A 13,256-nucleotide genomic window follows, 5' to 3' on the forward strand; every position below is an offset into this window, starting at 1 on the left:
GACGAATACATTCGTTCCTAAAATTTTTTTGTGACGAAGGCCAAATCATCGCGTCTTTTCCTTTGGGACCAATGATATTATTCGTCGCACAAAGTCTTTCTTCACGATCTTTGCGTGACGGATTCTACGTGATGGATTCTGAGCGATGAAGTTTCCATTGTACAGACGTTTGTGCGATGAAAATACACTTTGCATGACCAACTTGTTTTTGTCGCGCTAATAGTTAAACGTAGTAATGTTAATAAAGAGCTTAATAATTAGTCATTTTGACCTCTTCACAATATTCGTAAGATCCACACTATTCTTTGCCTTTGTGTTTGGAATCAAGAATAAGAAGAGGGGGAATTGGGTGAGAGATATACTAAGTTACTAATGAAATCTGAAGCTGTATTTTCTATTATTATGAAGAAACAAAGTACAAAGGTAGCTCATATATATGAGCGTGGGAAGAAGAGAAAAATCCCATATGAATGAATCGTCCTTCTTCATGAGTCGACTGAAGGGTTGACAGCGTCTAGCGAGGTTGGAGATGAAGGGTCTAGTGAAGGCTAGTCACCCTTGTAGACTTTTTAACTCATGCAAGTTACTTGCCTCATGCATGCTTTGAATGGCCTTGATCTTTGATTGATCCACTTCAATGCCACGATGCTTGATGATGAAGCCGAGGAATTTTCTAGAAGTGACGCCAAATGCACACTTCAATGAGTTCATTTTGAGATTGTAGTGTCGTAGTTTGTTGAACACCATTCATAAATCCATCAAGTGGTCATATCTTTTCTTACTCTTGACAACTATGTCATCTACATAACATTCTACATTTTTATGTAGCATGTCATTAAAGATCTTTTGCATTGCGCGTTGATATGTAGCTCCAGTTTTCTTCAAGCCAAAGGGCATTACCTTGTAGCAGTAGATACCTTTTGGAGTAGGGAAGGCTGTTAGTTCTCCGTCTTCAGGAGCCATGCAGATTTGATTATACCTAGAAAAGCCATCCATGAATGATAGTGCCTCGTGGCCAGAGGTCGCGTCCACCATGATTTTGATGATTGGCAATGGAAAGTCTTCCTTCGGGTAAGCATCGTTTAGGTCTCGGAAGTCTACGTAAACACATATTTGTCCAGATTTCTTAAGGATAATGACAATGTTGGAGATCCATTTAAGGTATTGCACCTCCAGAATGAAGCCTGCTTCGATTAGCTTGTTAATCTCGACCTCAATTTGTAGGATGAGCTCAGATCGATAGTGTCTTTGAGTTTGCTTTATCAGTTGCGTTTCGGGTTTGACTGCAAGACGATGCACGACAATGGTAGGGTTAAGGCCAAGCATTTCTTTGTAGGTCCAAGCAAAGACGTCTTTGTACTCTATTAGTAGTTGGTAGTACTCCTCGATTTCATCTGCATTTAGTAGTGCACTTACGAAGACAGGCTTTGGCTCCTCGCGTGTGGTTTGTGGTCTTGGCTTCCTTGTCTTTTTGTAAGTAACCAGTGTCCATCCTTCTTCATCATTGGTAAGTGCATTTTGGTCACTTGCCCTTAACGATGGTTGTGTAGAAGATGTCGTGTGGCTTAAGTATTGACGGGAGTGGTCATGGGTTATTTGGAGGGGCACAATATCAAATGATCCAAACACGATCGTAGTAGTGTGCGTTGCGGCCATGTCTTCTAGGTTGAGTTTGATTCACCTTTGTTGTGCCAACTTCATGATGAGCTCCTTAAGGAGGAAGCACTTACCAACGAGATGACTTACGATACGATGGTACTTGCAGTACCTAGGATTGTTAACACGATTCATCTCTTCAGGGCGCTTACATTTAGGTAACTCAATCACCTTCTTTTCTAGCAAGTCGTCTAACATTGCAGCCACGTCTGAGTCAGGAAAAGGGTACGTCTTTTGCTCCAGCTCCCTCAAGGTGCTTTTGTACCTATCTTGGGTTCGAGAAGGCTCACATCTCTTTATCTCCTTCGCTTTGTTCTTAGAGGAGATCTTGACGGGAGCAGAAAAGGTCTTGATGGAGGTAGTATTGATGGCAAAAGCTTCTTTGGCGTGCTACTTCCCAGTTTTATCTACCTTCGGGGCGAACACCTTATCCTTCTTGAAGTCGGTGATCGGCTCCTTCTTCCCATGATTGGCAATACTCAGCTCTACATCATGGGATCAAGTTGCCAATTCTTTAAATGTTCATGGTTTTATGCCTTGGAGGATGTAATGTAACCCCCATTGCATGCCTTGAGCACACATCTCAATGGCGGAGGTTTCAGAAAGTCGATCTTTGCAATCCAGAGTTAGTAAACACCACCTATTGATGTAGTTAACGATAGGTTCATCTTTCAATTGTTTCATACTCGTCAGCTCCAACATGCTTAAGGTGTGGCGAGTGCTGTAGAAGCGGTTGAGGAATTCCCTTTCAAGTTGGTCCCAACTGTTAATAGACTCAGGCTTGAGGTCGATGTACCAGTCAAAGGCATTACCTTTTAGTGAGCGCACGAACTGCTTGACGAGGTAGTCTTCATGCATCCTAGCATTGTTACAGGTTTCAATGAAATGGGCAATATGTTGTTTAGGATTGCCCTTTCCATCGAATTGCATGAATTTGGATGGTTGATAACCCATTGGCATCCTTAAGGCATCAATCCTTTTAGAGTTTGACTTTGAGTACGGTATGGAATCATGCAAGCTGTTCTACGCCTCCAGATGGTTGACGAGTGTATCATTGTCAGCCTTGTGATTGCTTGGCTCATTTGTGCCAGTTGGTATTTGATTGAAGTCGCACCAGTAGTCATGACTTGCATAGCTACGGGATACGAGCTATTGCTTAAGTGATCACGGGCTCGTGTTTCGTGCTCCTTTGGGAGAGTTGATGTAGGGGTTGAAGGCATGGCAGAGAGAGCTCTTGCCTTGCTTCGAGTTGTGACTCCCAAAATGCCACCACTTGTGGTAAGGATGTTCTTATTCTCCGCGTTGTTTGCAGGAACAACTTGATCCTTTCTTGATGCCATGTGTGTTTCTTGTGTATTTGGAGACAGAGATGAGAGGCAAAGATATCCCACCTGGTGTGCCAAATTTATAAACACGAAAATTCTGTAACGAATGAAACGAGAACACGTGTACAAAGTAGATTTGTATTAATGAATTTGTAGGGTTACAATCTCTGTTTACAATTTTTCTCTAATTCAGTCCTCAAATTTGATGTAGATGGTTGATTGTTGATCTAACGATTGCGATGGCTTGATCTCGAACGAATGATTAAACGATTGCTTCAAATTTTGAGCTTAAAACAATGTGTTGATTTCTTCACCTCAGGTTTAGGGTTGCGGCAAAGGTAGAGTTGATGTAGGATTTTGTTGATTTAAAGGTCTTGGCGACTTGATCTTGAATCGAACATCGCTACAAGTTTTAAGCTTGCAACAAAGTATTGAAGGAATCGGCATAAGTGCTTGTTGATTCTTCAAGGGAGTGCTTCAGCTTCGGTCAAATGAAAGCTTTGGCTTTGGTTATGCATTCTTCGAAGAGAGCTTTGGCATTGTATTAGTCTTCAAAGATTTGGCAGAGGTTCTCCTTTTGTGAGAATTTCGACCTTGAATGTAGAAATTGTCCACCCTTTGTTTGTCCTGGGACCTTGTATTTATAGACTTCCAAAATCATGCATTTGGCTTTGATTTGTTCCTTTCTTTACGAGCCTTGCATGACAAACATAGCTCATTATGTGTTAATTTAGGCGGCGAGAATCTTCTTTGCGTGATGATTTTTGTTTCGTTGGCGATAGCTGTTTAATGTAATAGTGTTATTTTGAAGGTTGTTGGTGTTATTGAGCTCGCTACTTCTATATGCGCCATTAAGATCTCAGATATTATTAGCACATAGAAATGGTTTATTCCTTTAATTTTTGCTTATAAGTTTCTAGAGTTGGCTAAGGAGATTTTATAGGTGTCTCTGCCTATTGTAAAGGAAAATGATTTGTTAATTTGAAAAACTTTTCTTCTGGGGCTTTAGTTTTTCTGATGGCTATGAAACTGTTTAACGTCGATTTCATGTTCAAAGTTGGGCTTCCACTATTTGGCGTCCTTTCATCCCACCCCGCTACTCTATTTTGGTTTGGAGGATTCTTTTCAATAAACTTCCAACGAAGGATTAATTACAACGAGGGGGTGTTCTTTTGGTACCAATACATCGGTGTGATCTCTTACTTTTCTTATGGTTCTTTTTCTCATCCTCGGCAACTTGGAACCCATTGTAAAAATTGTCTTTCCATTTTGTAGCACATGGTTTTCCTTGCTTTCATATTTTTTGGAAAAGGAATGCGATTGGTGATAAATTAGTAAAGTTAGGGTTACTCTCATCTTCCCTTGTATAGCATGTGGTTCCACCCTTGGAGACTCTCCTTTTGGTGCACACGAACTTTTTGAGCATCCCAGCCTACAAGTTTGTTTGCCCTCCTTGGTGAATATCTTTTTGCCTGTTTTCTCTCTCTTCCTTCTTTTTTTTTTTTTTGGTGCTTTGCAACTTGTATTGCTAGTTATTACCTTTTAGATTTCGTTTTAGAGGGGTTAGGGGACAGATTGTATTGCTAGTTATTACCTTCTAGATTTTGTTTTAGAGGGGTTAGGTGCCATGTCCATAAGGGTAATGTTTATGTCCCTCTTTCTTTTCATGTTTTTTTAGAGGTAACGTTTATGTCCCCCATGACTAGGTGCAACTTTTTTTTTTCATAGCAGTAAAAATTCCCTCGTATCGCCAAGGTTTCTTTAAAAAAAAAAAAAAAAATCTATCATGATCACCTCATATACAGCTGGATAAATGCCAACGTGACAATCCTATCATTTACAAATAGCCAATGAAATCAGACACACGTACTTATGTTAACATCCCCCTTCAAATGTAGCTAGGGTAACCTAAGATTGGAACTTTGTTTGACAAAAACAACGTTATGAAGTCTTTTGTTAAGAACACCTACAATTTGGGGTATATGAAGTATGCGGATATTACACCACTGAATAACCTTTTTCACTCTATCCCTGATAAAATGGTAATCATAATCCAAGTATTTAATCCTGGAATCAAACACAGTTTGATGCTGATAGCAATAACTGAATTAGTAGAGTTCATAGATAATATCATTTATTAAAACAAAGATTAGTGGAGTTGGAATGAACTGATGAAGATCCTTAAGTAACATTCTAATCCAAGCTAAATCAACTGCAGAATGTCCAAGGGCCTTATACTCTACTTCTATATAACTCCTGGACACATATGGTTGCTTCTTAGATTGTCATGAGATAGAATTATTGCTTAGATAGACAACAAAATAAGAAATTGATCTTCTTGTATTCAAATCGGTGCCCAATTTGCATATAAAAATGCAAACACTACCCAAAAAAAAAAAAAAAAAAAAAAAAAAAAAAAAAGGCTTTCCAAACGAAACAAATTTGTCGAGCCAATTACATTTTTATTGCCTCTAATTTTTCCCGATGAAATATTCGTCAAACAATGAATTTAAAGAAAAAGAAAAGATACAATACATGCTCAACGAATGTATTTACCATTCAAAGTGTTTAGATATTTGTAAAAATTCAAAATTAAAACAATATTTGGGGGTCAATCCCTAAACCTTTTAGGATTTAGGGTTAAAAGCTACAATAAATACAATATTAAAGACATTTATTTAATTATATTAAAACAAAAATTCTTACAATTGTATGTGAAAAAATGTTAAACTAACTACGACTATTGAGGTGGTTGGTGGGATGGCGGCTGAAGGTTGCTCGGAAGATCAGGAAGGTGAATGCCAGAGGCTGACATTGGTTGGGCTATCCCAGCAATGTACCACAAAAGGCCCTTCTCTCGCTGGTAAACGGCTACTTCCTTAGCTTCTTTTTACTAGTGCGCTTCTTTTTCTCGCTAGTACATGATCGCTAGCTCAATCTCCAACTATTGTAGTCTTGAAGATGTCCCACTTGTAGTATGACATCTGGATGAAGAAGAGCCCCCGAGGTCCTTTACCCTACCCACCCCTAGACCGTAGAGTTCTTTGCCTTTCCGTCGCCTAACCCCGTCCATTAACAACTTTAAAGAGACCTTAGGATCAGGTGTTAGTTCGTCAATTGGCACATTCGATTGCTTTTAGTAGAGGTTAGCGAGTGTTAGAACCAAATTCGCGTACCTTCATGAGCGGTGGTTGAGCGCAAATCTGAGCAACCTGCAAAATAGTGAAACAACCGTGAAAAAGGCAAGGACCCATGGGAGGGGTTGTACCGACCAAAGGTTCTCCGACACTCAACGTAGTGAATGATTTTAGACTGAAGCAGTAGGCAAGAGAATTCAAGTGTTTAGATTGCATTACCATAGATGAACCCTAGATGTGTATATTTAAACCATGGAAGGGAGACCTTTTTAGGATAGAATTGTTGTTCAAAGCCGGAAGAATCCTAGAGGATATCTAAAAGTAGATATTGCATGCTTTTAGGACTTGTGACTACTTGCGGCACAACCAATCCCTTGGTTGTAAGAACTCAAAGACTTATAGGATCTGATTGTATTCATATTCGGATCAGATCACATGTCTTGCAAAACAATCATGGTCATCCAGCAGAGTCACTACGACTCTGTCTAGTGCCTCGGAATAGAGATATGGTGGCACCCCTACTCCATCTAATACATCTCTGCTTGGAGCTAGTGAGTACATGACCAAACTTCTTAGGTAACTGTATTCGGATTAGTTTTACTCCTGGCTTGGAAAATCATGGTCCCACAACGAAGTACTTATCATTTTTTTGCAAAATAAAAGCCTACAACAAAAAAAATAAAAAAATAAATAAAAAAATAAAAAACCCAATTAAGATTATCGATCATAATTTCAAAATTTGTAACCTTAATGAATTTTGAAATTAAAACTTTGAACGGAATACTTACATAAATGACCGCACAACCACTCTCACTTGTCAATCCTCTCCTTAAATTTCGAGGGTGGATCTTTATGAGCTTCAGCAGGAGATGCATAAGCCTTATAGTACATATGCAGCTCATACTTTCACTCTCCGCTCAATCCACACCCATTTTATGTACTCTTTTGTATTTAGGTACTCTATATTAATGGATAAGTTGGTCTGAAATAGAAAAAAAAAACCAAGTGTAATAGTTAAAAAAAAAATCCATAATAAGTAACAGTTAAACTATCATAAATTAAAAATTCACCGAAATCTTTCTCATCATATCGTCATGCACTGAGGGAGAGCTTCTTCTATGAGGGGTCGAGCATGGGGCACTTGGTCCGGATGGTGGCACCCATGTCATGAATCAACAAGCTGTTGACCTTTTTGCTCGCTCGCCGATGAAGTGGGCTGTCATCGACCACGATCCTGTTTTGTAATAAGCAGGTGATCTAGTTGGAGGCTAAGCCTATACAAATCCCTCGCACTTTGGTCTTCTTCCCGAGTGGGAGTTCTCTGTCTCCCTACTATCGCATGTATGCTAAATCGGCCTTTACGACGTCAATATGGTGGGATATGAATACCATAGGCTCATGTCGTCTACAGTTGTGAACATTCTTGATGGATTGAGGCACCCACGATGCATCAGATGTACTGAGGCCGACTGCTAACTCCGCAATGGCCATTGGGTATTTGTAGTCGGGTTAGTCTAACCCGAAGTGAAGGCAGAGTGACGGCCATTGGTGATCAATTGTGATGGCATCTATGAAAAAGAAACACAATAATTTGTACAATGTTCACATATTTCCAACAAATGTCTCAAATTTTACAAATTTCCTACAATTTTCACAAATTTCACAAATTTCCTATAATTTCACATTTGTACAATTTTTTACAAATTTCCCTATTTTCAAAAAATTTCTCAAATTTCTACAATTTTCAAATTTCCCTATTTTCCTATAATTTTCTACAAATTTTACAAATTTTCCAATTTTTGTATAATTTTTACAAATATCCCTATTTCCTGCAAATTTCATATAAATTTCACAAATCCTAAAACTCTACCATTAGTCCTACAAGTTTCACAAGTTCCTACATTATTTATTTATTTTTTTTTTACAAATTTCACATAAATTTCTCAAGTTTCTACAATTTTTACAAATTTCCCTACACAAATTTCCATGTTTTCCTGCACTTCACAAATTTCATATAAATTTCACAAATCATAAAATCCTACTTTTAATCCTACAATCCTAAAATTTCACAAATCCTAATTTCACAATCTTAATTTCACCTAATTTCGCAAATCCTATAAATTATCTTACAAATATTAAAATTAGAAACAAAAGGGAGAGACAGGACTTAAAGTTTTCAGAGAAAGGACTGAAGTACAGAGAAGAAAAGGTTTGTCGCGCTGGAGGAAGGACGGGCTGGAGGTGGATGCTGGCAGAGAGAGAGAGGGAAGAGAGAGAATTCAATGCCACGCGAAGAGGAAGAAGAGGAAGACTCTCAGTGTTATAACATAACATGTGTCCATAACCTTAAAATTTGGTCCGGCAAACTAGGATAGCTAGTCGGGCAAAGGTCAATTAAACATGTCAACTAAATTTAATTTTTTGACGAAAAAATTAGTAGGAAATAAAGTTTGGCTGATTAATTTTATAGTATTTCGTCAAGCAACCCTTTTAACCTTGTGGAAAATTTGAATTTTTGGGAAAAAGCGAGGTGAATTTTTTACGTCAACTTTCTAAATTAGATCCTTGGCATATTTAACTTAAATCATAAATATGTCTTCATTCTCCTTGTACTGAACTTCAATTTTCACATATCCTTAAGTTCAAATGCCTCATTGAGATTTTGAATAACTAGCTGCACTTTGGAAGAATTGAAACATGTCAACGTAATATCATCAACATATAGTAATAGCACTACCATATCATCACCATCATGTTTGTCAAATAGACTAGAATCTAATTGAGAAGCTTGAAATCCAAGAGAGGGCAAAGCAAATGACTAGTAAACTAGGAATTCCAAGCCTTTAGTACTTATTTAAGTCTATAAGAGTGATTTGACCAACTTACACTCGTGATTTGGATGTACCAACTTACACTCGTGATTTGGATGTTGAACAGTGATAAGGCCCTGAGGTTGCCTCATATAAACCTTTTCCTATAATTCACCATGTAAGAAGCATATGTGAAGATTCTAGAGAGACAGAGGACATCGGCATCAACATCGTCCCTCAACTCACATACTACCACATGAATTTATTACAAATTGCTCAATGGTATTAAAACTAAAATCATTCGGATTTCTTTTGATTAACTATATTTTCAGAGAAGCTAACATGACCACATATGGTTTTGGTAATTTGGCACGTCTCTATGGCCAATTTTGTATTTGGATTGATAACTTTCATCACATGTTGTTCCTACTTCCAGGTTACATTTTGACAAGTTCGGACATATCTATAGAGAAAATCCTCTTTGAAAGTATTTTTTTTTTTTCCTTTTTCAAAAAAGAAAAAGGGAAAAAAAAGAAAAAAAAGGAGGAACTTTAAGGAAAAGCTTCTGGCATTATTCACTTTAACGAAAAATTACATTTTTACACTAAAAAGTCAATCATGGTACTATTCACTTTACCCTTTATTTTGTCTTTATCGTTAAAACTCAAAGTTTTTAAACAATTTTCATTAATTTTCCTTATAAAATAAAAAAAAAATAAATAAACTGAGCGAACAAAGAACATGAGGAAAAAAAAAGGTGTGGAATGTTACAAGTGAGGATGCACGTCGATCGCCATAGTAATAGCCAACAACATCATTACATAGGTGCAAATAAAGTAAGAGGTGTAAGTATGGTTGTCATTGCAGTATTTTATTTATTTTTAAAATTTATTATTGAGAGATGAAAAATTCGAAATTATTATAATAATTTAAATGAGAGGAGAGTTTCAAACTCGAAACAAATTGGTTGAAATCCAAAACCCTATGCTTGCAGTATATTTTGGATATTAAAGATGAACAAAGCTTGATTGCTAATTAAAACAAAGTAGAAGCTCATGCTCTTACTCAATAACAACTTGACAAGTGTCCAAATTATTTGTTCAAGCTTTAATTTTTTAAACACTTGTCAAATTGTTATTGAGTGAGAACAGAAGCTCTGCCTTTTTTTGAAACAGCCAACATTTGTCCATTAAAGATTGTACAAGTTTTTCTAAGGGGAGGGATCGGTGAAGTTTGGTAATATCATAATGGCACTTAATATATTTAAGTTTGGTAATCCCAGTCGTCAAAGTCAACAGCTTGGAGCAATCGTAATCTAACCGCGGTGACGAGATCCCCACTAGGAAGACCAGACCTGTCTGTTGAAACATGTGTGTGCACAGTACATTGCATGCACATATGGCCAACAAAACTGCAGAATTATTGGAACACAAAAAGACTTGTCAGTTAAAATCACTACTGTATATATCCGTACGTCCAACTTCATCGTCATACGTATACGTGCATGAAGTAGAGGAAGCATTCTGTAGTACAGTAGTAGTAGTAGTTGTCTCTTCTCTTTTAAGATATAGAAAGTTTTAACGAAAAGTTTAGAATACTGTTTACTTGAACGAAAAATCATATTTTTACATTAAAAAGTTAATCCTGATACTATTCACTTTAATCTTTATTTTGTCCTTATCATTAAAACTCAAATTTTTCAAATCATTTTCATTAATTTTTCTTAAGATATATCATTGTACGCAGGCGTAGTTTTATAAATTATTTATCAATGATAACTGTAAGTATCTGCCGACTAATAACTAGTGCACCTCTGCAATTGGACTGCATTGATTTTGTGCGGTGATCAGTGAGTGTGGGGGGTTGCGATTAGATACCTGTTGTTGTCATTTTACACACACATATACATACACTGATACAAAACCCGATCAAACGGAGGATGTGAGGACAAAAAACAAAAGACTGGGAAGGTGACTTGACAGGTTGATCGCGATCAAGAAAACATACGAGGGTCCACTGGCACCGTTTGATTTATCCGTCCATCCATTCATTTATTGGGATGTATACTGAATTAATTAAACAGTCAAGTATTTATTTGACCATCTGACCAGAGCCAGACCCTGACCTTGTGTGGACTTTCTGACAAACTAATGTTGGTGTACCTGCGAGCAACCAAACTAAGTAGGCCGGGGATCGACACCGATCTTCTAGCTTTTTTTGGAACCCTAGTAAGTGTTAAGAAAGTACTGGAGGGAGCGATCGATGGCATCTTTCTGTTGTTTGTTTTGTCTTTCTCACTGTTCATTGATGCCTTTTGTTCGTTTTTTTTATTTTTTATTTTTATTTGTTTTTACGTTTTACATAATTTCCAAAATAATATATGCAGGCAAGATACCCGTGAGTTTCATAAACAGCCGTTCACGTTTATGTTAGGATATTTTTTGATATTTTATGGATTAGGGTTTTCCTACTATAATGAAATGTGATATCTTTTCCATTTTCTAGTAGGTTTGGGCTTGCTTCTCTGTTTTTCTTTTAATTTTTAATATTTTAACTTTTGGAATTTGGTCTTAAAAAATATGAATAAATACCTTTTTGTAACTTTGTAGTAATAAATTATTAACCAAAATGTAATTTTTTTTGTTATACATCCGTGTGATGAACAAATTTTACACAAACGTAGAATAACTCTTTGGTACCTTTAAAATCAATAAAGAAAAGAAAAGACCTTGTCACACCTATGTGGTGTGAACCAAAGACCCTTCGATCTATATTTCAACTTAACTAAGAAGCTATAGGTTTCGTGGTTAAGAAACATTATCCCCCCTTAGCCAACAACAATTGACTATAGCAGATGTAATGAGGGACACCAATTAAGAATCCCGTTTAGGGATGAAACATCAGCCATAATATATTGGATCTTGTTGCAGTCCTATTGGATTAGGAATGTGATTGTGTAAATCCCAGTGTATCTAGAAGTATCTTGTATATTCCCTTTAGTAGTTTAATTCCAATTAGAGATGTAATCCTATTAGGGTAAGGATTCTACCTATCATACTACTATAAATTAAGGCATAAGGGGGTGATATAACACATACCTCAGAATTACATATCTCTCTTCTCTTTCAGTTGCCCTGGCCCCTCTCCATCTCTGTCCTTCATACAGTTCAGTCAAATAGGCCTACAACACGTTATTAACACACTCTTGCCAGAAGCTAAGGAATTGAAGGATCGTAGGAGGATGCTTTCTTCTACAAAATTCAAAGGTTTTCAATTGTTTTCTGCCAATTATGTTCTTCTAAATAAATTAAGATATTTGAAAAAATCTTGAAGCATGAAAACATTCCCCATGATGCATGAATCCCCTATATTTATATTTTCCTTCCAATTATATATATTGTATATATGTTCATATATTTTGTCAATATATATACTTGTTCATGCATTACGCATTTATGCTATGTGGAATTTGTGAGTCAAAGCATCGAAATTAATTTAGAAGCAATTAGGGTTTTTAACCCTAGAATTCGAAGAAAAAAATAGAAGAAAAAACCTGGGATTATTTTTTTTGCGACATCGTTGCCGCACCACTGTGGCACTATAGCTGGACCGTTGCGCTAGCTTGAAGCCCAACTGCGTGGGGGATAATGTTGTTTTGACACATTGGACCATGCGTGCAGCTTTTCTGGGCTTGCTGCTTTTCGAACCCAACTAAGCTTCAGCCTGGGTTGACTACCACACGGGCCTGAAGTCCCCAATCCAACCCGAGTCCATGCCAACACGACCTGTCATCGTCTATTAGGTTTTTGCCTTGCCTCGGCCTACATGCCTCAAGCCTTTGGCTTGCTGGGTTTGTCCCTACAGCCCGTTAACCCAAAACCCAACTTTGGTTGTGGCTTCGCCCTGTACACTGGTCTCAGCCCATATCGCCAATAGCCTTGTTACTGGGCTTCCCAGCTCTCAGCCCGTGGCTTGCAGCCATGTATCGGGCTGTTTCTGTAACCACCCGAGCCCAATTTGCCCTTTAGGGCTTTGCCCTACTGAAGGCACCTAAGCCCAATATGCCCTTTAGGGCTTTGCCCTACTGACGGCACCCAAGCCCAATGCTATTGAGCTATGGTTTTTGGAATCCAATGCTAATTTTTGGTATTTTAAATAATTTTAACTCGAATGTTATAATTATTTTTGCTTTTACGATCGACCCTAGCAATCCACTAATCTGACAATTAATCCAAAATTATTGGCCCGAAGTCCACTTTTTGGCAATTAACGATTCAATAAATTATTTCCTCTTTTTGAACCGTTTGACTATCATTTGTAGTCCCGAA

Source organism: Pyrus communis, chromosome 1 (genome assembly GCF_963583255.1).
Source record: "Pyrus communis chromosome 1, drPyrComm1.1, whole genome shotgun sequence".
In the NCBI taxonomy this organism is placed as follows: domain Eukaryota; kingdom Viridiplantae; phylum Streptophyta; class Magnoliopsida; order Rosales; family Rosaceae; genus Pyrus; species Pyrus communis.